Below are 27,010 nucleotides of genomic sequence, written 5' to 3'. Positions count from 1 at the left end.
AAATAACTGTCAAATGCAAATTCTGTATCTGGCAAAAGTGACCATTATAAATGAGGGAGAAATAAAGACATTCCCCAATAAACAAAACCTGAGGGAGGCTCATTATCACTACACATATATTACAAGAAATACTGAAGGTAGTCTTTCAGGTTGAAATAAAAAGACTCTATGATAGTAACTCAAAGCAATATAAAGATATAAAGATCCCGTAAAGGTAAATGCAAGGGCAAATATAAAACCCAGTATTATTAGAATTTTGGTTTGCAAGTTCACCTTATATTTTCTATGAGTTTTTAAAGGCAAATGTCTTAAAAAATCATGAATCTGTGTTAATAGGTACATCAAGTATAATATTGTAACTTCCAACATCAATAACATGAGAGGGACAGAGCAATGGAAGTGTAGTTGTTCAATGTGATTTAAGTTAAACTGGTACAAAAAATTAGATTGTAAAAACTTCAGGATATTATATATTATCCCTATAATAACCAAAGAAAATTTCTATAAAATATACCAAAAAGAAAAAAAAGAGAGAAGGGAATCAAATTGTGTCACTACAAAAAATCAAGTAAACACAAACAAAGGCAGTAACGGAAGAAATGAAGGACAAAACAGCTAAAAGACATACAGAAAACAAAATGGCAAAAGTTAGTTCTTCCTTATTAGTATTTATAGGTAAATTGATTAAACTCCCCCAATTAAAGGCACAGAGTGTCATAATAAATAAAATGACATGACTCAACTGCGTATCTATAAAAGACACATAGTAGATCTAAGAAAACACACAGGTTCAAAGTAAAAGGTTAGAAAAAGATAATTCATGCAAATAGTAACCAGAAAGGTAGAGAAGCCATACTAATATTAGACAAAATAGTCTCAAGTCAAAAACTATTATCAAAGACAAAGAAGGACTTTAAATGTTGATAAATGGGTCACTTTGCCAAGATGATGTAACCAATTAAAAACATATATATACAGCAAACATCAGAACTTTAAATTATGTGAAGCAAACATTGGCAGAATTAAAGGGAGAAACAGACAGTTCTATAATAATAGTTGGAGACTTCAATACTCCAGTTTCAATAATGGACAGGACAACTAGACAGAAAATAAACAAGGAAATGGAGGATACAAACAAAACTGTAAAGCAATTGAAGCTAACACAGACAAAACACTGCATCCAACAACAGTGGTCTACACATTTTTCTCAAGGGCATGTAAAACATTTTTCAGCAATGACTAAAAGAAACAAGTCTTAACAAATTTTAAAGAATTGAAATCAAGCAAAGTATTTTTTTCCCATCATAATAAAATGAAACTAAAAATCAGTAATGGAAGGAAACTAGGAAAACTAACAAATATTTGGAAATCAAACAACACATTCTTATCAATCAATGGATCAAAGAAGATTTCACGAGGGAAATTAAAATATACCCTGAGACAAAATAAAAATAAAAACCCAACATGCCAAAACTTATGGAATGCAGAAAAAGCAGGGCTAAGAAGGAAATTTATAGTTGTAAACATTTACATAAAAATGAAGATTTTAAACAACAACCTATGTTTACACCATAACGAATTAGAAAAAGAAGAGCAAACTAAACTCAAAGGTAGCAAAAACAAGAAAAAAATAAAAATGAGAGCAGAGATAAATAAAACAGATTTTAAGAATAGAAATTGGGCCGGGCGTGGTGGCTCACGCCTGTAATCCCAGCATTTTGGGAGGCCGAGGCGGGTGGATCACCTGAGGTCAAGAGTTCAAGACCAGCCTGACCAACATGGTGAAACCCCGTCTCTACTAAAAATACAAAACTGGGCCAGATTTAGTGGCACATGCCTGTAGTCCCAGCTACTCGGGAGGCTGAGACAGAAGAATCGCTTGAACCCAGGAGGCAGAGGGTGCAGTGAGCCGAGATCGTGCCATGGCACTCCAGCCTGGGCAAGAAGAGCGAAACTCTGTTTCAAATAAATAAATAAACAAAAGAATAGAAATCGGCCAGGCATGGTGGCTCATGCCTGTAATCCCAGTACTTTGGGAGGCTGAGGCGGGCAGATCACGAGGTCAGGAGACTGAGACCATCCTGGCCAACGTGGTGAAACCACGTCTCTACTAAAAATACAAAAATTAGCTGGGAGTGGCAGGGCGTGCCTGTAATCCCAGCTACTCAGGAGGCTTAGGTAGGACAACTGCCGAGATCGCGCTACTGCACTCCAGCCTGGCAACAGAGCTAGACTCCGTCCCAAAAAAAGAATAGAAATCAGCAAAACCAATTGTTAGTTCTTCAAAAGAATAAACAAAACTGACAACCCATAAACTAGATTGAGAATAAAAGAGAGAGACTCAAATTACTAAAACCAGAAATAAAAGTGGGGGCTGGGTGTGCTGTCTAAGGCCTATAACCTCAGAATTTTGAGAGGCCGAGGCGGAGGGATCACTTTGGCTTAAGAGTTCAAGACAGGCCTGGGCAACATGGCAAAACCCTGTCTCTATTAAAAATACAAAAAAATTACCCTGTCGTGGTGGCACATGCCTGTAATCCCAGCTATTCAGGAGGCTGAAGCAAGAGAATTGCATAAACCAGGAGGCAGAGGCTGCAGTGAGCCGAGATGGCACCACTGCACTCCAGCCTGGGTGACAGAGCAAGATTCTGTCTCAAAAAAAAAAAATAAAAGTGGCTCATGGCTTTCCTAATTAAGGACTGGACTATTTGCCACCCCCCACCCCCCCTTTTTATTGAGTAACTTTCCTTTTTGGAAACAGTGAAGAAGGTTTCTCCCTTTATTCTCAACAGTATGTACACCTCATACTACTCTCTACTGTCAAATTTCTAAATACTTTCTGCTTTTTTAATACTCTTTAAAAATTAGCAAATACCTAGTTATACTTTCAGTTAAGATAATACTTTTTCCCATTGGATTTTTTTCTTTATCTTTTAAATTCTTAACATTGACTATGTGAAGTAATACGCTGTATACCCTGAACTCAGCTATGAGATATTTAACATATCAGGGGAGATATAAATAAATTAACTTCTATCAATTCCTAGACTACTTACACTGAAATTATGGACCAAAGCTTTCTAATTCAATTCCCAAGTGGCATTAAAACCAAGATGTTTTGTATTTCAAGAAACTTTATCCACGGTTATGAATGTTTAAAAACTTATCAAATGTGTGGGAAAACTGCAATTTAAAGATAAATTATTAGGTTTCCTGTTATAATGTGAACCATAACTACACTAACTGGGTGATCTCTATCAAAGTAAACACTGTAAACAATAAAGGGTATCATTTGGCCAAGAGAAAGATAATTTCTGATTCCAATTCAACATTGCTCCTGTGTAACATGTTTCTCTAGTTCTCAACTACACATTTATTCTTGAGTTATTTCTATGTTAGTTGTAGTTTTCTTTTTAAGTTGGCTCTGGGCAAAGTAAACCTTTCATAACAGATTGAGAACTGTTCAATTTCCTCAATTCTAAGATATAATTTTGCCCCCCAATATTTCTAAAAACAAATGTCTCATAAACAAAATGTAATTGACTGTACTATTTACCTCCCTCAAATCAAATTTGATTATGTTTCAGAGTAGATCTTATCTTAGAATCAAGGAAGCAGGAAAATCAAAACACTTCTTCCCCTAGAATCGAATTCAATTAGAAAAGCCAAATCAAAGAGGCCTTAATTATTTTTTCCTATAACTGAGAACTTTATATTTAATTTTTAGAACAATTTATTCTGAACTCAAGTGATTTCTATTTCCTTATAAATTGGAAGATTCCAAAGAAACAGAAGGTTTTAACACAAACCTGGATGAGAAATAAGTAACCAAGACCACCTCCCACCTTGCGGCTCATGAGGTGAAACAAAAGCTCCTCCTTGAGTTATATGCAATAGGGGTAATGATCCTCCAAGAGCCAAGTTTCATTCAGGGTAAGGAGGCAGAAAAAATGGGTACCAAAAAGTAGTTGAGAACTCAGTCTGCTTTTTCTGGTTCTGTACGTAAGGAGCTTGGAAGTTGCCACTCCATTCTAAGAAGTAAAAAGCTGAAAAGATCTGATATTTAAGAACAGAATCCAATCTTTAAGAGCAGTAAGGACACAAGGCAGTGATCCAGCAATTGTCCTTCTCGATGTTTACCCAGTTAAGTTAAAAACTTAGATCCACACAAAGTCTTGCACACAGGTATTTGCAGCAGCTTTATTTATAACTGCCAAGATGTGGAAGCAACCACAATTTCCTTCAGTAGTTGAATAGATATATACACTATGGTACATCCAGAAAATGGAGTATCACTCAGCACCAAAAAGAAATTAGCTACCAAACCATGAAAAGACACAGACCAATGTACACTGGTGAGCAAAAGAAGCTAATCTAAAAAGAATATATACTGTATAATTCCATTATTACAATTCCATTAATTCCACAATTATATAATGGAATTATGTAATTGTGAGCAAGATACTTGCATTTTCTGTTTTCTTACATATCAAATAGTATAAGAGTATGAACTATGAGGAATAAATTAGGTAATATATGTGACATCTAAGCACAGTGCCTGGTATACATTAAGTGCTCAATAAGTAGTTGTACTATTTCTGTGATTCATTTAAGGAAATTAGAAACACATGAAAGTCTGGTATGACAGAGGTAAGAATACAAGTAACAACAAAATGTTAAAAAATGCTTCAGGCAAAAACTTGGAAACAATAGGAAGTTAGCAAATTCCACATTAAAAGACTATAGGTCTTTTGGATATGGATAAATCAAGTGCTTAAAAAATAAAAATGATTTAAATAATAAGCTTAATTTTCAAATATACATACAGAAATTTTTTTTTTGAAACCTATGGAATACTTATTTTTGAAACCTATGGAATACTAAATAAGCTGATTCTATGTAAGGCTACACAGAAAAATAAATAAATACTGGAACCTACAGATCATATTCTCTGAATGTAGTGAAATTAAAAATTAACAAAAAATAACACAATCCATCCATCTACTTAGATATCTCTCCTTAACTCTTCCTATGTGAAAATTACTCAAATACAAACAAAATGAGTATTACACATAAAAATCTAGGAGATTTGACTAAAGTATTTGGAGGAAAAACTCATGCTTAAAATAAGCCTAAAGAAAATAAGTCAACCATCAGGATGGTTCTTGGTGAAACTGTAAACTGGTACAGCTTTTCTGAAGAATAATTTGGTAATCTACCAAAATTTAAATCTACATGCCTTTTGACCCAGGATTTCACTTTCAGAAATGTACATTACAGAGGCATTTATATGTGTGCCTAGAAATCCAAGGAACCTAAGCAGTGTAACTATGAACATCTATCTTCATTAATAGCTGACTGTATAAATCATGATAAAGGTATTATAGAATACCACATAATTGCTAAGAATATACTGACAGGAATATTCAGTATATATATACATATATACACATAGTATATTCAGTGATAGGGAAAAAACATTCACAGAACAGTACTTACATCATGGTACTGTTTACACACAAAAAAAATTGACATAGGAATGCCTGGTGTATATAAAAGTATAAAAAAATGCCAAAACACTTGCACCAATTTAATGCTTATCTCTAGAGACAGGACTGGAAATGAAGGTGGGAGAAAAAAGGAAACTTGCTTTTTACTAAATATCTTTAGAATTTAGTTTTTTAAAAATAAAATGTATATTTTATAAACTTTTCTTTCTTTGGGAAGCTGAGGGGAGGGTAATAATAACAGGGAATATACCAACTTTCTAATAGTGTTTATTTCTAGATGGGAAAGGTTATGAAACATTTAAATTTTTCTTCTTTGTGTATCAGTTTTTCTACAAGAACCATAAATTATATTAATATTTAATTTTAACTTTTAATTCTTTAAAGGGGTTGATATGTTATCTACATATTATGCTACAAAGAATTCAAGAAGAATGCCTGAGAACAGCCTACCTGCAAATATAATGATTGGGAGTACTGGGATAAAAGTTAAGAGAAAAATGAGTATTAAGTCCAGTAAGAGACTACAGAGTAAATGAGAGGGAGGCATCAGGCACAGGTTACTGCAGATGCTGGCAACTAGAGCTCCAGACAGCTGTACTACAGGAATTCTCAATCTTGACACTACTGACATTTTGGATTGGATAATTCTTTATTGTGAGAAGTGTCTTGTTAATTGAAGGATGCTTGGCAGCATCCCTGGCCTTTACCCATTAGAAGTCAGTTAGCATCCCTCCTCCCCAGCTGTGGCAACCAAAAATGCTTCCAGACATTGACAAATGTCCCCTGGGAGGGCATTTTTCAAACTTTGAATCCCCAAATCCTCTAGCACTGATACTACTATGCATAAAAAATAATGACAGTGACAGCCAGTAAGTTATAAATTCTTCTCTGTGCCAGTATTTTACAAGCACTGACTTAGTTAACCTTTATAACGCCATTAGATAGATGCTACAGGTTGTGTATCACTTATCCAAAATGCTTGGGACCAGAAGCGTGTTGGATTTGGGGCTTTTTCAAATTTTAGAATATTTGCATTGCTCATCAGTTCAGCATCCCTATTCTGAAAAGCCAAAATCCAAAAACTGGTTCAATGAGCATTTCCTCTGAGCATCATGTCAGCACTCAAAGTTTCAAACTTTGGAGTATTTGAGATTTCAGATTTTTGGATTAGGGATACCCAATCTGTATCATTATCATTACCATTTTAAGGTGAAAAAACAGAAACAAAAGTGAAATAACTTGCTAGTGCCAAACAGTTAATAAGTGGTAATGTCAGTATTTGACACTAGGCAGTATGTTCTACTGCCTTTCTAAATACCCACTCTCATTTATCCATTAAAGACTCTGTCCCAGAATTCCCAAGTACCTTCCTAATCTGGTTAACCAGGTTATTTGACATGTGATATTTTACCGGTATCTTCATTAACAATAATACTTAATATTTTTATTCAGTAACTATAAGAAAGACACTGAGCTAGGCACTTTACATGCATTCAATGACTTCAATAATTACAAAACTCTACGTAAGATTCTTTACACAATTTTACAGCTAAGTAAACAAAATCTCTGAAAGTAACTTGCCAATGACAGATATCTCTACCAAGTAGCAGAGTTACAGCTCAATCTGAATGGCAAATCTCATGTCCTTTATTATACTGTACTTCCCAGACTCTGAGCAGGCGAAAGGAATATGCTTCTTGACCTCTATGTCCTGGTCCACTTAGTGTTTTTTTTTTCCCCCCAAGAAGAGTCTCACTCTGTCGCGCAGGTTGAAGTGAGAGGCACAATCATGGCTTACTGCAACTTCTGCCTGCTGGGCTCAAGTGATTCTCCTACCTCAGCCTCCCGACTAGCTGAGACTACATGTGCATGCCACCATGTCCAGCTAATATTTTTTTAAGTGATGAGGTCTCACTATGTTGCCCAGGCTGGTCTCAAACACCGGGATTCAAGCAATCCTCCTGCCTCGGCCTCTCAAAGGGCTGGGATTACATGCTTGAGCACCAGGGCCACTGCTTTTATTGCACTAACCACAATGAGTTTCACATGGAAAAGTAAAGGATAAAGCAATTCAAAATTTAGAAGAGAAAGAAGAGAGAAACTAAGTTCAATAGCCTTTAATCTTGTCAGACTGAGTACTTCTACCTACCCCTAGTATCAAATCCCACATCTGCCCCAGTATCAAATCCCACATCTGTCCTGAAACTAAATTATAACCTCTTTAGTAGGTTGAGGAAGAGGGAAAAAAGGTCCTTTTACAAGATACAATAATAGATCTATGTCCTTTCAAGAATAACACTGATTCAGTGAATATTCTTCTAAAGTACTCAGTCAAGTACCTCATACAAATGAGGTATTTGTAGGTTATTGTATTGACTCAAGTACCTCATACAAATGAGGTATTTGTAGGTTATCATATTGTCTTAATGATTCTATTATCGTAACACAGAGGTTACCAAAATGTCATTCAAATAAGCCTGATAAAATACAGTTTATTTCCCATAAGCAAAGTCACCTTACTCAAATCATTGTGACTGTATGACATTGCTATGGGAGCTCTAAAAACAAGCTATTTTGTAACGAGTAAGCAGTCCTTTTACTTGGTAGCAGAGTAAAATATAGCATCTGACAAATACGAAAATAGTTTGGTAATACTATTATTCTTCCCTGGAAATTTTTCCTAAGAAGTACCCTGAAGGTGTAAATTAAGTGTATTCCAAATTTTTCTGTGCTTCCTTAAGTATCACATACCCTTAATCCAAGTTATCTCATTTTTTTTTTTTTTTTTTCAGAAGTACCAATAATTGTAAGAAAGTAGTTGTGTAACTTTGGAAAAGTCTAGGGGCAAAGGTTATAGTAGTCCATTAGAGCTTAAAATTTCCTTGAAATCTCTTATCTCGGTTCCATCAATAAATTCGCCTTGTGACCTTGGGCAAACCTATACTTTGTGTGTCAGTACCCTCCTCTCTGAAATGCAGATAAAAGCAGTACCTACAACACAGAGTTGGTGTGAGAAATAAGTGATCTCATTAGAATCATACCTTGGCACAGTGGACACGTGAATATCAATAATTGGTAGTTGCAAAGAAATGTATTTTATTACTATTCATGTTTTCTCACAGAAAAAGAAAGGACCCTAGTGCAACTACTAAGAATAAGGGTCAAAGGTGAAGTAGACAGCCTTAAGAAGGGAATAAACATTTGAAACAGGGATGCAGGGGAGTAAAGTAGAAGAGTAAGGTTGGCAATTTATTGACACTAAAGGGTACTGGCCTCAAAATAAATAAAAAGGAATGTTGAAAGCAGTGAAGCTATGCCTGAGTTTGGACATTAATTTCTACTCACATTTAGTAGAGTAATATTTATTTCCACACCAAAATGTCAAATGGCCTATAATTATAAGACAAAATATAGCAGCCTTGTCTAATAATCTCAAAGTGACTTATAACTACAATTGATCCTTGTTCATTAGCTTTACTGAAGGGAAGGAAATAGTGTCATTAATGCAAAACAGTAGAGAACTATAATCAGTCCTACCAAATCAAACTCTACTTAAACACAAAATCTGTGGAAACAACCCAAATCAAGCGTACTTCTGCATTATCTAGAAAACATTTAATAATGGAGTTCAGAATATATATACTGGCTTAAGAAAAAAATTACTCAAGAGAAAAAGACTATCTGTAACATTTCATATTTCTTCAAACTAGTATTTTAATAAATCCAAACAAACTTTTTTGAATGTTCCAAATTAATGCCTATTTTACATTTATTTTGACTTTGAAATGCATTATACATGTTTTGCAACAATGTCATTATCATTCCCTCATTTTATTGCAGTTTAAGGGGAAATAACTGGATTTAAAATTTTTTTGTCCTTGTTAAAACAAAATATAATATTTACAGTTTAAGATGTTACTCTATGAAAATTATGAAACAAGAGTAACTACAGTTAGTAATACAACACCTGTACTTTAACCTAATAAGCAGGTTAAAATAACCCATATCCTTCTTATCTTTGAGGTCTTGCCCATGAAAGCCATATATTCTATCACTATTCAAGAATGTTAAATTTCAAGCCTAAAAATAAAACATTCATCAAATATTTGTTTATAAGGTTTTGAAGAAAGTCACAATAATATTTGTTTATAATAGCTAACATCAGGTTTCTTCAGGTCTTTGGGATTGGGATCCCCCAGTATTCGTAATAAAGGAATCTGAGCAGTCCTGCTTTAAAGATACTTGCTTATCTTTGTCTTACTCCGCATCTCAACTTTGTATCCATTTCTTATTAATCTCTAGATTTTCTGAGACTAAAGTAGTACCTGACACTTTATAAGTGATTATTAAATTTTTATCAAATAAATGAATGAGGAATGCAAAGATAAGATGTAGTCCTTGATCTTAAAAATATTAGTATGGTAGAAGAGGTAAGATATGCAAACAATGAACAAACAAGGCAGAATTTTATCAAAACCATGAATGAGATACCCCAAAGCAACAGAATTTCAGGAAACTGAGAATCACACCAGCCTGGAAAGGAGGTCACATTTTAATGAGGCTTTGAAAGATGGAGTATCATTTCAAAAAGCATTTCAACTTTCTGGGATATCTGTGATACCAGGAGCCACTTTTACCATTTTGTAGCAATTGTATGGAAAAGAAAGCAAAGGATTTTTAGAAACAGAATCTTTAAGTCCTTTCAGAATGTTTTACCATGTTAGAGTTGAGGCAAGAGAAAAGTCTGAGAGGAGCTGGTGATCACACTGTGGAGCTTTTCTACCTTGTTCTTCTAACTCCTTCCTTTCTTTTTCTCCTGGGTTTTGAAATCAATTTTGTACAAATTCAAATCCTAGTTCATTAACATACAAGTATATAACCTTGATCAAGATACTTACTTTATTAATTAAATGCACAGGGCTTGACATTTTAAAAAGCACCTCAAATGAAACCTATTAAGAGGTGAGACAGCGACAAACTATAGTTCTTAACCAAAACACATATTAGTGTCATCTCAGGAGCTATTTCGAAATAGATGATCATATTCCATCCTAGACCCAAAGCCCAGAATATCTAGGCAAGTGTTTCCAGGAATACTTTGAAGAAGCTTCCCAAAATGATTTGAAAGGTAGATGAAATTAAGAAATTCTTATGTTCGTGTCGTCCTGTCCATAAAAAGAAAATTAAGAAATTCTAGTAAATAAAGGATGACATACAGCAATATGCCAGATTAAATCAACATTTAAAGATGGCCCATAGGAAAGGATCCTAATAAAGCAGGCTTCAACACAACCAGGTAAACCAGGAGGCAATATCACAAAAAGTGAGGAAGAAAGTTTCCAGGAAAAAATGGTCAATAATGCCAAATAAGTTAAAGAAAAAGACAACCAGAAGGCCTTTTACTGACCTTTAATAAAAGTAGTTTTGTGTTAAGGAGAAAAGCCAAATGGTGAGAAATTAAGTGCTGGATGGGAAGTTTAACAGTAGAGGTTTATTTTTTCTTTACACCTGGCTGTAAAATGAAGAAAAGATACCACACCAAGATGTTTTGCCAAGGGAGGGTGCTATTCTTTGTTTTACTTTTTAATAAACTTAATCTGGTGAAGATTTAATCAGTGAAGAACAATCTAGACCAGGTATCCCCAACCCCCAGTCCGTGGCCTGTTAGGAACCAGGCCACACAGTAGGAGGTGAGTGGTGGTGAGCATTACTGCCAGAGCTCTGCCTCCTGTCAGATCAGCGGCAACATCAGATTCTCAAAGGAATGCAAGCCCTATTGTACACTGCTCATGTGAGGGATCTAGGTTGTGTCCTCCTTATAAGAATATAATGCCTGATGATCAGTTTCATCCTGAAACCATCCTGCCCCCCTCCCACACACACACACACACCCTGGCAGAAAAATTGTCTTCCACAAAACCAGTCCCTGATGCCAAAAAAACTGGGAGCCACTGGTCTAGACTACATTAGATACATTCCATACATATGTTGATCTGGAATTTGCTATAAGACAATTTCATCTCCGCAAAATCTATTAGGATATCTTTTAACATACACACTGATGTCCATGCTAATACTAAAAGGCAAGTTAAACAGGCTCTATATAACGTGGCCCTGCAATTATCTTAAAAGAAGTTTACTTATTCTAATTACTATAATTGCACCAGTACTAAGAACTAACAATTCTGCTGTGTAGTTAGTAGCAAACATTCCAACCAGCTACTCAATAATTACCTCATTTGCCAATTCAAACAGCTTTCACTTGCTACATGTCTGAGGCTGGGAGGTGCAACGAGGTATGTTATGATCTTTCTTGCTATACTTAGAAACAGAAGCATTCTTTATACAACCCAGTTCAAGTGGACAACTACATTTTTAAATCATCATGTTACCAGAGAAATCCTTACTGCCTACTCAGAACATTTTCTTCATGATTATTTAGAAAATGATTATCCCATTTTTGTAGTAAAAGATATTGCCTGATCTTTCATAAGATATATACCAAGTTTCTGTAAGTTCTTTTGCTAAACTGAAAAGAGTTGAAATTGACAGTTTAAATACTGTCTATGAGCTGTCCCTCAATGTTCCTCTAAATTCTTCCCATTACTTGAAATTCTAATTGATCATTCAATACACATTCCTCCTTAAAAATGGGTGGATCAGCTGGGCGCACTGGCTCAAGCCTGTAATCCCAGCACTTTGGGAGGCCAAGACGGGCGGATCACGAGGTCAGGAGATCGAGACCATCCTGGCTAACACGGTGAAACCCCATCTCTACTGAAAATAAAAAATAAGCCGGGCATGGTGGCAGGTGCCTGTGGTCCCAGCTACTGAGGCAGGAGAATGGCGTGAACCCAGAAGGCGGAACTAGCAGTAAGCCGAGATCGCGCCACTGCACTCCAGCCTGGGCAACAGAGCGAGACTCTGTCTCAAAAAAAAAAAAAAAAAAAAAAAAATTCAAGTATTCTTGTGAATACTATTAGTCTTTCACATCCTGGAATCAGACTTTCCCTCTAATTTCTATTTTGGGCCAGCCTTAATTAAGAAAGAGTTTTAATTTGGAAGAAAATAGAGCTAGTTTTGAATTACATGAATCAGAAAAAGCAGATTCTGCAGAAACATAGCAAAGGGCTCTACAAAAGTAGAGGGCAACTTATAGCTGGCCACGGGGCACGCTAGAGTGTAAGTAAAGGAGAAATATCAGGAAAAGAGATTTTATTTTACCCAGCTATCTAATGGATAGAAGACGGGAAGCAAGGTGTTGATTTATTCTTGATCAGGTAGCATGTTCTACACAGTGGTTCTAAGAAGTGGCTTTCAAAGCAGAAGTGGGTAGTTTTTAACTATTTGAATTAGATAATCTATAGATTCTTTTAAGTTCTTACTTTTTATAAATCTCATATACAAAAACATATCCCCTAAGGACCAGGGATGAAGTATATGAATCATACCGTGATTATGTGAATTATATCTCACTGATATTTCTTTAAAAATAAATGAGTACTGTACTCATTTATTTTCAATTTGCAAAATGTATTTTGCAAGTACAGAATTTCAGAATAAAGAACAGTACTTTTTTTAAAATTTCAAATAAATAATCAAAGGTAAATTAAAATGTAAAACCTTTGTCTAATACCAAATTAGCAAATACCAAATCTGACATTTAAAAGAGATTTCTGAGCAGCTGTAGACCTCACCAAGACAATGCAGACTCCACTGACTATTCCTGTGCCTGTGCTCCAGTTACCCTGGGGCCCTGATGGCTTCAGTCGTGACACTGCCCCTGATGGACGCTGGGGCCCTTGAAGCGAGAGGTTCCTGAAATCCAACAGTGTCCCATAGTTCAAGAATTGCAGGAATCCCAGGAGCAGTGGGCTCGAGCTGCCCTTCGGGAGTGTTACCTCTGCAGCATGCTGGCTACGGTGTGTCGACAGGTGAGCTTCACACTACACAACTGTGTGCACATGGCTGCCCACTTCGGAGCCACCAATCTGGACATGGCCAACTTCTATGTGTCACAGCTGCAGACTCCCATAGGTGTGCAGAGGTGCTGCTCTAATGTACTGACATTATTTCACAAACCTTCAAGCCTGCGCAGCTGGAGCACAGGTACAGAAATAGTCAGTGAAATCTGCATGGTCTTGGCGAGGTCCACAGCTGCTCAGAAATCTCTTTTAAATGTCAAATTTGGTGTTTGCTAATAAAGATCTGTGTTCACCTTTCTGCTTGAGTCTAAGCCACAGTATCCCAGGCCTCCCAATGTTCCCCAGCCAGGAACTCTGGGCCTCATGGAGTTATGGGCCTCCTTGGAATTCTGAGCCAAGCCCCAAGCAACTCTGGACTCCTGAGACCTCCTTTGTCTTATCAGTAAAATTCTGCAACTCTAGGAATTTTAGGTCCCGTTGGAAGGAATGCTGTACCTCACAGAACTCTGAACTCTCTAGATATAGGCCTGATGTCATTTCCTAAAGTCTGGGGCTTGAGGGTGGGGTAATACAGGTGGGCAAATTACAGAGTGGTAAGTTATTTATTGAAGAGGTTGCAAAGTTCAGCCACCTTGAAGATACTCCCAAATGCTTCCCTCCTGCTAAAGAACCAACTACTCCAGGAAAAGAGATTTCCACTCAATATTGGCAAGGATGAGATACATACGAGCATTCATACACCTATCGAAACTGTATTAGTTGGTATGACATTTTCAGTTAACATCCTTTACCATGCCATCTACTTCTGGGAGTGAAACACACAGAGAAAAACACTGCAATAATATTTTAACAATAAAAAAAGTGTGTGAGTGTGGTGGCAGAGGGAGACCTTCCAGGTCCAATGATGGGAGGTAGGCTAAGCGTATTATGATACACCTATACAAATATTATTCAGCCATTAAAAATTAGCTTTTAAAAATCTGACATAGAGAAATGCTTGCCATAGCATGAGATGAAGAAAGTATACAAAGTAAATATGGTATTACAGCTATGCCTAAGATGCAGAAAATATAACAAAATTTAACAGCGGTGATGTCCTCTCTCTTAAAATGCCATATACTTCTTCATATTTTTTTCTAATAAAAAAAAATTTGTAACAAGTCTTAGTTTTTATAGGAAAAAAATTTCAAGCCATATATCTGAATATCTGTTACATCAAAAAACAGTAGTTACCTAAATATCCAACCACATTTCAAACAAATATATAATTCATGTTGATTCAACAACAAAGGCAAACATCCACATATATAAAATCAGGCTCAAAATCTCAAAGTAAAACTGTTTTTAAAGTTTATTAACTTTTAATAAAATCAATTCCTAAGATTCTATCGCTCACATTAAATATCTGACACAGTCAAGGGAAAACAAGATACTCGAAAGGTTTGCAAGGAGTAGCATTAATATTCAGCAACTATAAAACAAGTGCACCCTTCAGACTAAATAGTCATGTCACATAAAAAACTTGAGCACGACATTAACCTACACAGAATAACAGGTAAAAAGTCATATTGTGTTTTTAAGAATCCAAGCTACTCAGCTAAACCATGTTTAAAGAAGGAAAAGAATAAATTCTCAACCATCTTTTAAATCTGACTCTTACCAGAAAAGAGCTTTGCCCAGCAATCTATACTGAATTACAAAGAGCACACATTTGCCCCGAATGCTTATAATCAAAAATGTTCAACCAAAACAGAAGTCCAAACTAAGGATTAATCAAATATTTAGCTTATTAATTGCATATCATTGTCTACCATCCCTGCTTTCCCTTTTCTTCATTCCTCGTTTTGGATCTTAAAACTAAGTCATAAAAATGCACGAATAAAAATATGTTTAAAATTAACATTTATACAATTTACTGATTTGCTAGTCATTTTACATATATAATATATATACTAAGCACATTCATATACACAATTATCTCAAGCCCTCTGTGAGGTGGGGTAATCACTCACAGTACACAGCGTTCCTGTGTAAGTATCTCCACTCTACCACCATCCCACACCCACAGGTTCTTAAGGAACCCTACCACAGCTCTTTTATTTTTATTTTTCATATTTCTTTTTAGAAATGGGTCTCACTCTATTGCCCAGGCTTGTCTCGAACTCCTAGGCTCAAGCAATCCTCCTGCCTGGGCCTTGCAAAGTGCTGGGATTACACACATGAATGAGCCTGGCCTTCCTTTACTTTTTGTAATCACAACACAATGCTTGGATTATAAAAGACTAGGTAAGGTTTGGAGCAATGGCTCATATCTGTAATCCCAGCTAAGGTGAGTGGATCACTTGTAGTCAGGAGTTGGAAATCAGCCTGGCCAACATGGTGAAACTCTGTCTCTACTAAAAATACAAAAATTAGCCTGGTGTGGTGGTGTACGCCTATAATCCCAGCTACTTGGGAGGCTTAGGCAGGAGAAGACTGCTTGAACCCAGGGGAGCAGAGGTTGCAGTGAGCCGAGATCACTCCATTGCACTCTAGCCTGGGCAACAGAGTGAGACTCCGTCTCCAAAAAATAAAAATAAAAATAAAAAGACTAGTAAATATTTGTTGTGAAAAGGAAGGTGAGATTCAAAGTGATCTGTCCACAGTCATACAGCTTGTCTGTGACAGAAATTGAAGTTTTCAACTAGACTAAGTATGATATTCTTTTCAGTGTAACAGTTGCTGCACTATTATACTGTAGATATAAAGTTAGTTTAAATACAGAGGCTTATTTTCATGGTGTGACAAAAACGTTAAGTCAAAAACATGAATAAAATTTTACCAAATTGCCAAAATAAATCGTAAATTCCAAATTTAAACACAACAGTGAGTTACTAGTCTCAAGATTCTAATCGATCCTATCAGACTGATAAAGTTACCACATAACTCCAAATAAAAACTGACTACATGGCACTTTAAATGTACATTATTATACCATTTATTTAGTTAAATGTAATTAGTAGTGTGGATTTCCCTGGAAATTCCTTTGAGGGTAGAAGTAATCATTTTCATTTTCATGTCATCCGCTTGATCAGTAATTCTTAGCACTCACACTGCTGATGTACATAAACTTAATTACTAATCATTCAATTAAAATTTACCCTCTGAACCAGGACAAGCATGCTATGGAAGAGCTCATCCTTTATGTTATTGTTGTAATTATTTCCATCTATAACATAATAAACAATTTATAGCCTTCTATCATTAAACACTTTAGTTAAGAATGAACTGCAAATCTTCACATTTGATTCTTTGATATGCATAATTACCTTGTATTTATCATCTGCTTACTTAAGAGTTCTGGACAGTACAAGAAACAGAAGCCCCAAAGTCTAAAACTTTCTTGCTTCTAAATAGCAACCTATTTATTTGAACTGTTAGTAAATTTGGGGGACATCCTACTTAGTTTATCAAAATACATGTAAATATTATAACTCTGCAACACTTGTACGCATTTGCAGATAATTTTAATTTCCAAGCTAAATTTTACCAGAGCTTTTTATCTCCATTACTATGGCACTCCAAAATTACAATTTTGCTGATTTTTCTATATTTTTAGGCATCGAAAAAATGATTCTATTCACATACCAATTCTATAACACAGTTAAATATTGGCCTTAAACACTACAAAATTACTTCAGCTCTTTCTTTTCCACATTTCTTCCTAAAAATTCAGTCCAAAAGTCATTACATGAGACTGAAAGAGGTAGATGTCCATGCTGGAGAGAAAACCACAGTGGCCCAGAACAGGGTATTAGGGTATTACAGCCTACAGAATGAGGAAAAGTTTCTAACAGAGCATGAGAAGAATGGACTAGCATGAGATGTCTGAGTTAAATAGGTTGAGGGGCACCCACATGAGAAGAATGGCCTGGCATAAGACATCACAGCACAAGAGAGGTAAGCAGGGCCACTGCCTCCCCCTTAATTCCACTAATTCCTCCCGCAATTAACTAATCCATTACCTCCCTCGGGTTCTTCCCTAGTATTTTTCAGAGAAGAAAGGGAAGAACCTGAAGGAGGTGATGGATTAATTCCAGGGGGATTGATCAAGTAAGTACATATATGGAGGGATAACGGTATTTCGCCATCAGAAAGGAAATACGAATATGGGAGAGATGAAAATTAGGACCCTTACAGTGATGGAATGAAATTGGAGATGTGCACTTACAATTTTCAATACATACACACACATACATATATATAAACGTATGTGTCTGTGTATAACATACACTTATTACTTTCTGATTTTGATGGTATATTATGGCTATATAGGAGAATATCCTTGAGGAAGAGAAAGAGCTGATACTAAAGTAGGGGGACAAAAGAGGAGCATCCATCTCAAATATCCTAGGAAAAAACTTATGTACTGTACTTGTAACTTTTGTTTAGAATTGTTTCAAAATTTAAAATCAACACATTATTTTCAGCACAGTAATCATGTGCAGTAAATAATGACGTACACTTCTAATTATATAAAATACTCTGTACCTATAATTTTCAATATTTTAGGTAGATAACCTCTTTGAGATTCTAAATATGCAATGTCTCCAGAATATAAAGACATGAAAAAAATCTCAATTATATTTCAGAAAGTTTGGCAAGTCAGTGAACCCATTCAGCATCCCCCTTTCGTAATAAAATTTGATCCACAGACTTCAGTACCTTAGCCACTGCTTTAAATGGCTATATACTCCAGTATAGTAAAACAGACCAAAAAAACCTCAAGACCTAGATATAAATACATGAAAATTATTACTTAAAATGCGGATTTTTTTTTTTTTTTTTCCCAAAAACAAAGTTTGAGTAAAATTAACAAGGATGGCAAATTTACCAGTACAAAGGTCTTTCATGGCAGACAGGTCATACCTTCCCAATCTTTAAAATAATTCTAAGGTTCTGTAGTTCAATAGTGAAACAAGTACAATTATCCTGGCATAAAACTATCTTTCAGACAAAATCCACCTGCTGCGTATTAAGAAATGTAACACTTGAAAACTTCCCGCCTTGGGAGAGAATAAACCTGATTCATGATACAAAAACCACTCAATCTACAAATGCTTTCAACAGAAAGATGGACTAAATATAAAGGGGGAAATTCTGACCTCCTTTGGTGCTAGACTGCAGTCATAGCTAGGCAGGAGGTGTTATTATTATCTCATATTTAAAATTATATTTCAGACATATGTGATACAGTCACCTAAGAAAAGGATGGACCCCCTTGACCCACAATAGTATTTGGCCTCCATGACCTAGTCTAGGAAAGATTTAGAAACTACCCATTATGGAGAAAGAAAAAGCAGTCTTCCTTGCCAAGATGAAAACTACATACTAAAGGAGTCTCCTATGTGAGAATTACATTTCCATCTGTAAAGAAGTTGCATTAACATGTGCTCCCTTCATGCCCTTGCCTTCCATTCAGTACTGAGTTCTTTTAAAATACTGACAGACTATGCAGCCTTCACATTTCTGTCCCAACATCTGGCTAATTAAAATTAACAAATGTGATAACATTTTTACTTCAGTCCACCTATCCAATCAGTCTTGAGTGTATTCATAACCAAGAGAACAGTTTCTCTAGGTCTCTGACAAACATGACCATCCTTACCTCTCTTTACTAATTTAGCCTATATACTATGAAGTTTATCTTAGGCTTCTCGGTCTGTCAAAAGAAAAGATAGCTGTGTTTTTCAACACTGGAGTTTCTTATATCATTTTCAAAGACCATATTAGGATAGTATATGTATGAGAAGCAAAAACAGATTAAGAATTATAATTCAGTGACTTGCTAATATATATTTTTAAAATCACACTGATGACTTTTTTAAAGACTGCCAAATAAAACTGGGATATTAGCAAGATTACATTTCTTACACATATCAATCCAGATACTGCTCTTGTTACAGAACTAATTTTTTTTTTTTTTTTTACGTTTGAAAAAGAATCTCAGTCACTCTGTTGCCCAGGCTGAAGTGTAGTGGCGTGATCTCAGCTCACTGCAACCCCTGCCTCCCGGGTTCAAGCAATTCTCCTGCCTCAGCCTCCTGAGTAGTTAGGATTACAGGTGCACACCACTACACCCAGCTAATAGACTACAATCTGTAAGACTGATTTTACAAGTATTTTTTCCTAATTACACTGTTCCATGATTAAGACACTGGATTTAAGCCATTAATTCAAATTAAGAATTAAGCGAACAAAACATGAATATACAAATTACTGAAAAAAAAGTACCATTTTTTCTCATGAATTAGTAAATGATTAAGATAATGGCATGCTTTTTAGCCGTAAAGTCCCCTTTCTCTAAATTTCCATAGCATTTGGTTTACACATTTCTTATGCCACTTAACACATTATGATTTATGGTATAGTTATGTGTATATTATTTTCCTCCTCTACTATTATAGTGTATTCATGTACCTTTAAAATCTCTCTCAAGCATCTAAAACAGTCATAACATCCATGGAATGAATAGCGTAGCCTTCAAATATACCATAAATCTCTTCAAATTCAGAAAAAAAAATTTCCTTTTTTCTTAATATATAATCTTTAGTAGAACAAACTTTTAAAAAACAATTTTGCTGGCCAGGCATAATGGCTCATACCTGTAATCCCAGCACTTTAGGAAGCCAAGGAGAGAGGACTGCTTTAGGCCAGGAGTTCAAGGTTAGCCTGGGCAACACAGTGAGACCCCATCTCTACAAAACAATTTTTTTTTTTAAATTAGCTGGGCATAGCAGTGTGTGCCTGTGGTCCCAGGTACTCGGGAGGCTGAGGTGGGACGATCACTTGAGCCCAGGGGCTCAAGGCTGCAGTGAGCTCTGCACCACTGGGCTCCAGCTTAGGCACCAGAACAAGACCTTGTTTCAGAAACAAAAGAAGAAAATGGAAGGGGAAGGGGAAGGGGAAGGGGAAGGGGAAGGCGGGAGGAGGAAGGAGGAGGAGGGAGGAAGGAGGAGGAGGGAGGAAGGAGAAAGGGGTAAGTAGGAAGACGGAAGTGGGGAGGGAGAGGGGGAAGGGGAGAAAAGGAAAAGGAAAAGGAAAAGGGAAAAGGGAAAGAAAGGAAAAGAACAATTTGCCAGTATGTGCCAAGAGCCACAAAATGTTCAAATACTTTGATCTAATAATCCTACTTCAGGAATTATTAACAAATAAATAATAATGATACTGCCCTCTGTCTGCCAACATACATATAACAAAATTCTGTGTTTAAAGATCTTCATTGTCATGCTATTTGTAACAAGGGTAGGGGTAAAAACAAACCTAGTGTTGTTCATCAGTAAAAAAAATAAATTACAGGTCAGGCACAGTGGTTCACGCCTATAATCCCAGCACTTTGGGAGGCTGAGGCAAGTGGATCACAAGGTCAGGAGTTCACGACCAGACTGGCCAAGATGGTGAAACCCCATCTCTACTAAAAATACAAAAATTAGCTGGGCATGGTAGCAGGCACCTGTAATCCCAGCTACTGGGGAGGCTGAGGCAGAGAACTGCTTGAACCCGGGAGGCGGAGGTTGCAGTGAGCCGAGACAGCGCCCTGCACTCCAGTCTGGTCGACGGAGCAAGACTTCGTCTCAAAAATAAAATAACATAACATAACATAACATGACATAAAATGAAATAAAATAAAAAATTTATAGTATATTCAGTCTCAGATTAGACTACACATATAGTCATTAAGCATTATCATTAAAATGTTGACCAAAATTCCCATTATGTAAAATTTTTATTGAAGCATTATGAGATCAAACAAATCATTCAAATGTCAAATGATAAAGTAATGGCAAAATATCAGATAGCCACAGCTGGAAACATTATGCAGTTGTCAAAAGTAAAATATGGAGGATAAACACAGCATATATTAATGATTATTATCTCTTGCTGCTAAGTCTTTATTTTCCTTTAGTCTTTTTTTTCTTTTTAGTATTCCCTAACTGTCATGTAATTCAGGAATTAGCATGAAAAAATATCCTTTTCAAAAAGGCAGGTCCTCCTTGATGACTCCAAATAAGTCTCACCATATTTATTTCTTTCCAGAAAATAGCACAATTTGTAATCATTTGACTTACTGTTTGCTTATCTCCCTAAATTAACATAAACTCTGGTAATCTTCCTACATAAATAAACACTACATAATTGCTGTAAATTTATAACTCCAAGAATGTAGTATTTATATGGGAAGATCAATGAACTAAACCAAAGGGTAAGAAAGAGAACTACCAAGCATATATACTTTAAAAAATTAAGCTTGTAACAAACGGTTTTGGTAGGGCTACTTAACCATTTAAAAAATAAACATCAGATTCCTGCCTCACAACTCAGATCAAAAAAACCATATGGACTTAAGATTTCAAAATAAAAAATTAATTAAAGTTAGTCTTTAATTAGTCACTTAGTCTGTATACTCAATATACTTAATATGTAGTAGAACTTCTAATAACCTTGAATCAAGCAAGAAGACATTAAGCAAACCATAAAGAAAAAGACTGAGGTCAGACATAATGGCTCACACCTGTAATCCTAGCACTCTGGGAGGCCAAGGCAGATGGATCGCTTGAGCCCAGGAGTTCGAGACCAGCCACGGGCAACATGGCGAAACATCATCTCTACAAAAAAAATACAAAAACAAAAAATTAGCTGGGCACGGTGGCACACAACTGTAGTCCCAGCTACTTGGGAGGCTGAGGGGGGAGGAGGACTTGAACCCAGGAGGCAGAGACTGCAGTGAGCCAAGATTGTGCCACTGCACTCCTCCAGCCTGGGTGACAAAGTGAGATCCTGTAGGTAGGTAGATTGGTAGGTGGGTGGGAGGGAGGGAGGGACGGAGGGAGGGAAGGAAGGAAGGAAGGAAGGAAGGAACGAAGGAAGGAAGGAAGGAAGGAAGTTTGGATAATATAAAAATCAAGCTAATAGAAAACACAACACACAAAAAATTCTGGAAAAAGGTGTCAATGCCTACCAACAACAACATAATAATAATGCCCTCAGAGTACCTACCTACCTAAACTTAAGAAAAAAAAAGTTTTTAAAAATAAACTGGAACACACCATTTATAAAAGAATATCAAAGATAAATAAACATAAAAAATAACTGGCAATGGCCAGCCACGGTGGCTCACACCTGTAATCCCATCACTTTGGGAGGCCAAGGCGAGTGGATCACCTGAGGTCAGGAGTTCGACACCAGCCTGGCCAAGACGGTGAAACCCTATCTCTACTAAAAATATAAAATTAGCTGAGGGTAGTGGTGCATACCTGTAGTCCCAGGGAGGCTGAAGCAGGAAAACTGCCTGAACCTGGGAGGTGGAGGTTGCAGTGAGCTGAGATTGCACCACCGCACTCCAGCCTGGACAACAGAGCAAGACTCTGTCTCGAAAAATAAATAAATCAAATAAGTAGCAACAATAAAATACAGATGAAAATAAGATACCACGTTTCAGGAATCAGATTAATATCCAGTGTTGGCAGTATTCAGGGAAAACGGTGCTGTCAACACTTGATGAGCGTGCAAAATGATACACAACCTGTTTTAGAGCAATTTGGTATTATGTATCAAAACTCTTAAAACAATGTATCAATCTTAACACAGCAATTCAAACTTCCAAAGCTTTATTATTCTAAGAAAATAACTAAAAATTCAAGCAAAAGTATAACTATAACCATGTTATTATAGTATTAATACTAGCTAACAATTTTAACTATCCTGACAATACAACCAAGAATGATATAGCCAACCTGTACAGGCCATTAAAGTCTACAATTTGACCAATAGATAGGTTATGAAAGAACGTTAAGATATCACAAGATAATCACAATTTAACTGCACATTTAAAAGGCAATCATAGAACATTACAGATACACATAAGAATACTAAATGTTCCTATACTTAAGAGTTATGATCAATAGATGACAGATGACAATATTTATTTTCGTTTTGCTCTTCTGCATTTTCCAATTTCTGCAATGAAATATATTAACTTCATTTTTTAAGTGCTTTAAAAATATTCAGATTTAATAGCTAGAAGGAATGTACAAAATTAAAATAGTGGACATGTGGAATTATGTGATTTTTTTTCTTCTAACCTTTCTCTTTGAATTACTTTTTCTAAGATAAAATTCACCATTTTAAAGTGTATAAATCAATGGATTTTAGGATATTCCCAATGTTGTGAAGTCATTATCGGTTAAGTTACTTCTATTAATAAAAGCAAAATAAAAATACGGCGCTCAAGGAAAAACCTTAAAATCATAACTCAAAGCATTTCAAAGAGCTAACATATCTTAAAAATACCACAAAATACTGAACAGCCTAGATACAAAATTTTGAGTCAATATTATCTTTCCATTTTTTCAAATAACTGATAAACTGATATAAATGTTATTCTATCAACTCAAACATCAACAGGTAGTGGAGGAAAATGACAACTAGGATAGTCATCGTATATCCTATCGCTAACTAAATAACTCGTAAACTTTCTCTGATAAGGCATATACAAAAAAAAAAAATTATGATAAACTCTGAATCCCAAAAAATGGCTAAGCCAACATGTTCTAAGCTCTCTCCCGCTGGAAAAAAAAAAATGGAAATGCCAATCTGCCACTAAAAGACATATGGCATAGGTCAAATACATTATTGACATATCATTAAATTTTTAAAATTCTGTAATCACAAAAATTTTGCAAAGTTCAAGATTACAGAAATGACTGAATTTTGGATTCTATCTTCCTAGGATTCAGAATAATAGGTTTAATACCACCCGTTTTAAAAACTATTTCAAGTTAAATAAAGCAAACTACAGTCTTCTGAGTTCTGCCTCCTTGAAGAATTCTAGCAAAAACAGGATATCACAATTAAAAATTTATTCTCTATCACAGTTAAGTCTAATTAGGGAGCACACTAATGACAGTAAAGTTCTAAGCCAAACAGGTTAGACAACTTCAATGAATAGAGATCTACATGTCTTCATTATTTGATATGCCTAAATTTTTCAAGATTCAAAATCAAGAATTCTAATCTCCCCATCAAATTGCCAATCAGGGTTTCCAAAATCCTGGCTAGTCTACCTTTCCAGCTTTATTTCTAATTATAAAGTTACATCTTAGGGGTCAGATCCTAAAGTCAGTGTGCTGTGAAAAAAATCTTGAAAAATTCCTTATATCATCCATAAAGCACAATTACATATAAGCTAACAACCTATCTTCCTCCTCCACTAAAATAGGTAACTTTCTTTGAGCACATAAAAAGTGACCGATTTGTATTTAGGTGCCCTGTTGTCACTAGACTATAACATTCAGCAAACTGAGAACTTCACACTATCAAACTATGTGGAAGCTGATAATGACTAGGAAAAGAGCAAATGCACCTCCCCCATTTCACACTCACTCTAGGCCAGACGCTCATTCTAGTGGAATAACAGGAAAAATTACTTGTACTATTTAAGTTCTCTAGTTCTCATTCTCATTCATCCTCTCTTTCACTGAATTCATCTCAGTTCAAGGCATACTGGATGTACTCTTATAAACACTGCACTATACCCAGTATCCCCAGATAAGCCTCTGCATGGTGGTTAAGAACACACCAGACTAACTGAGCAGCAGAATGGGTTTGGTTCTGCCATCTGCTAGCAATGTAACCATGGGCAAGTAACCTAATCTCTCTATGCCTCAGTTTCTTCATCTCCAAAATGGGATAACAATATCTACTTCATAGGGCTGTTGTAAGAATTGTGAGTTAGTAGATAATGTCCATAAAGTACTTAAAACATTGCCTGACACGTAAAAAAGTTATGTAAATGATGGCTATTATTTCCCCCAACAGGACTGCTTCCTCAATCTTGGCCCCAATTCTATCCTTCAAAAATTTGTCCTAATGCCTCCGTTTTCAAAAGAAGGCAACAATAATCTCCAACCAAGGCAAACTTTCCTATACCCTTAAATTTCTATGGCTCTATACCCTTAAACTTTTGTATGATTCTACTGACCCCATTTTTATGTGGTTTCTTGTCATATAAATCAGAAGCTCCTTTAAGAGAGAAAATATGGGAATACACAGCATGCTTCTTTGATACAAATAAGTCACTCAAGCAAGAACTCAATAAACATTGCTTATGAAGCAAGATTATTAAAGGTTTTCCGACAAAGTACAAAGAGTTCAATAAAAAAATCTGTTACAGATTCTCAGTTGATATCAATGTGTAAGTTGTAAACGAAGAGTTGTAATGTGGGAGCCAAATTTATTCTGAGTTTAGATCCCAAAAATGAGGATTTAGCTCATAAGGAATAGCTGAAAGTTTTTAAGTCAAGAATATCAAAGCAAGGTTGGTTTTAGCTTTCTATGATTTGCAAATGATGCTGTTAAGAGTCAGCCTAAAATCTGAAAAATAAATCAACATATTAGATACTAAGTGATTACTTAGTAAGTGACTACGTATTAGGCACTACACCTATATAGATGAAAATATTTAATACCTGCACTCAACATATCTATTCAAATGTAGTTAATTAAACAATGTTCAAGGCTCAGTGGCAAAACAGAGTAAAGATATTAACACTTGAAAATAAGGATATTAACACCTATTTTTTTTTGGCCTCAGTTGACGTCTTATCATTAGGAAGAGAAAAAAGAAAAGCTGCATTTCACAAAGGGGATTAATTAGAAAAGCTAATAAGTAATACACATCTAGAGACTGAATATCTCCTCTAAAAATCAACATCAGATGACTATTTGATCTTTTTCATTTGGAAAAATGCCACAGAGATTTTAAATCAACTCTCTGGCCTTGATCACCAGACATTATCCTACTAAGTATGATTAGAAAAGTTATTCTTTAAACTAAAATTCTAATGTCAAAGGAAAATTTTTTAAATTGTTACAGTTCTCCTAATGGACCTAGGAGGTTTTCTCATAAGTGAAAAAATTCTATTTGTCTACAGTTTGTCACTTAAGATTATTAATATTACACATGTAGAGGTAAGAGACAGTGTTTCTCATATAATGATGATGTTACCAACCTGCTGAAGAAAAGGTATGCGCTGCATTATTTTATCCCTCTATCTAGACCGACCTCTATTCCACAGCAGCAGTTTGCAAGCTAGATATACTACACTTCTACTCAACAAGAGATACATAGACAAGGTAACCAATGCTATAAAGTATCAAATTTGCAAATTTTGTACCATGTTTTAGCTGTGAACTCTTACAATGTATACAACTTCCAAAGAGCCAAAAACTGACCAACAGGTAAAATATTGTGGTCAGTAGATAAAATATTCTACCTCCCAATAAAGGAGTATTTCACAGCTAGTTCAATTAACCTAATTCAGCATCAAAATATTAGAGTTGAAATATAATTAACAAAAGTGTATACTACCTAAAAAGTCTAGCATCAACTCAATTTTCTTTGTTAAGGATAGCTAATCCACTAACCTGCAATTCACCTTCTTAAAACAAATAAGAGAAATACAACAAAGTTACACTATACAATATTCATAACTTGGGTTCTAAAGTCAGCCTATATGAGGTGAAAATACTGTGTAG

The 27,010-nt window shown here is 35.6% G+C and overlaps 1 protein-coding gene and 1 pseudogene across 9 annotated transcripts in view; one reads left to right on the top strand and one right to left on the bottom strand.

Annotated features, from left to right (window-relative positions):
* Positions 1 to 27,010, bottom strand: part of SEPTIN7 (septin 7) — a 104,099-nt gene that overhangs the window by 45,218 nt on the left and 31,871 nt on the right. The window lies entirely within an intron of this gene.
* LOC110742747 lies at positions 13,215 to 13,638 on the top strand (annotated as a pseudogene).

Source organism: Papio anubis, chromosome 4 (assembly GCF_008728515.1).
Source record: "Papio anubis isolate 15944 chromosome 4, Panubis1.0, whole genome shotgun sequence".
In the NCBI taxonomy this organism is placed as follows: Eukaryota; Metazoa; Chordata; class Mammalia; order Primates; family Cercopithecidae; genus Papio; species Papio anubis.
This window is presented reverse-complemented; position numbering and strand designations above follow the sequence as displayed.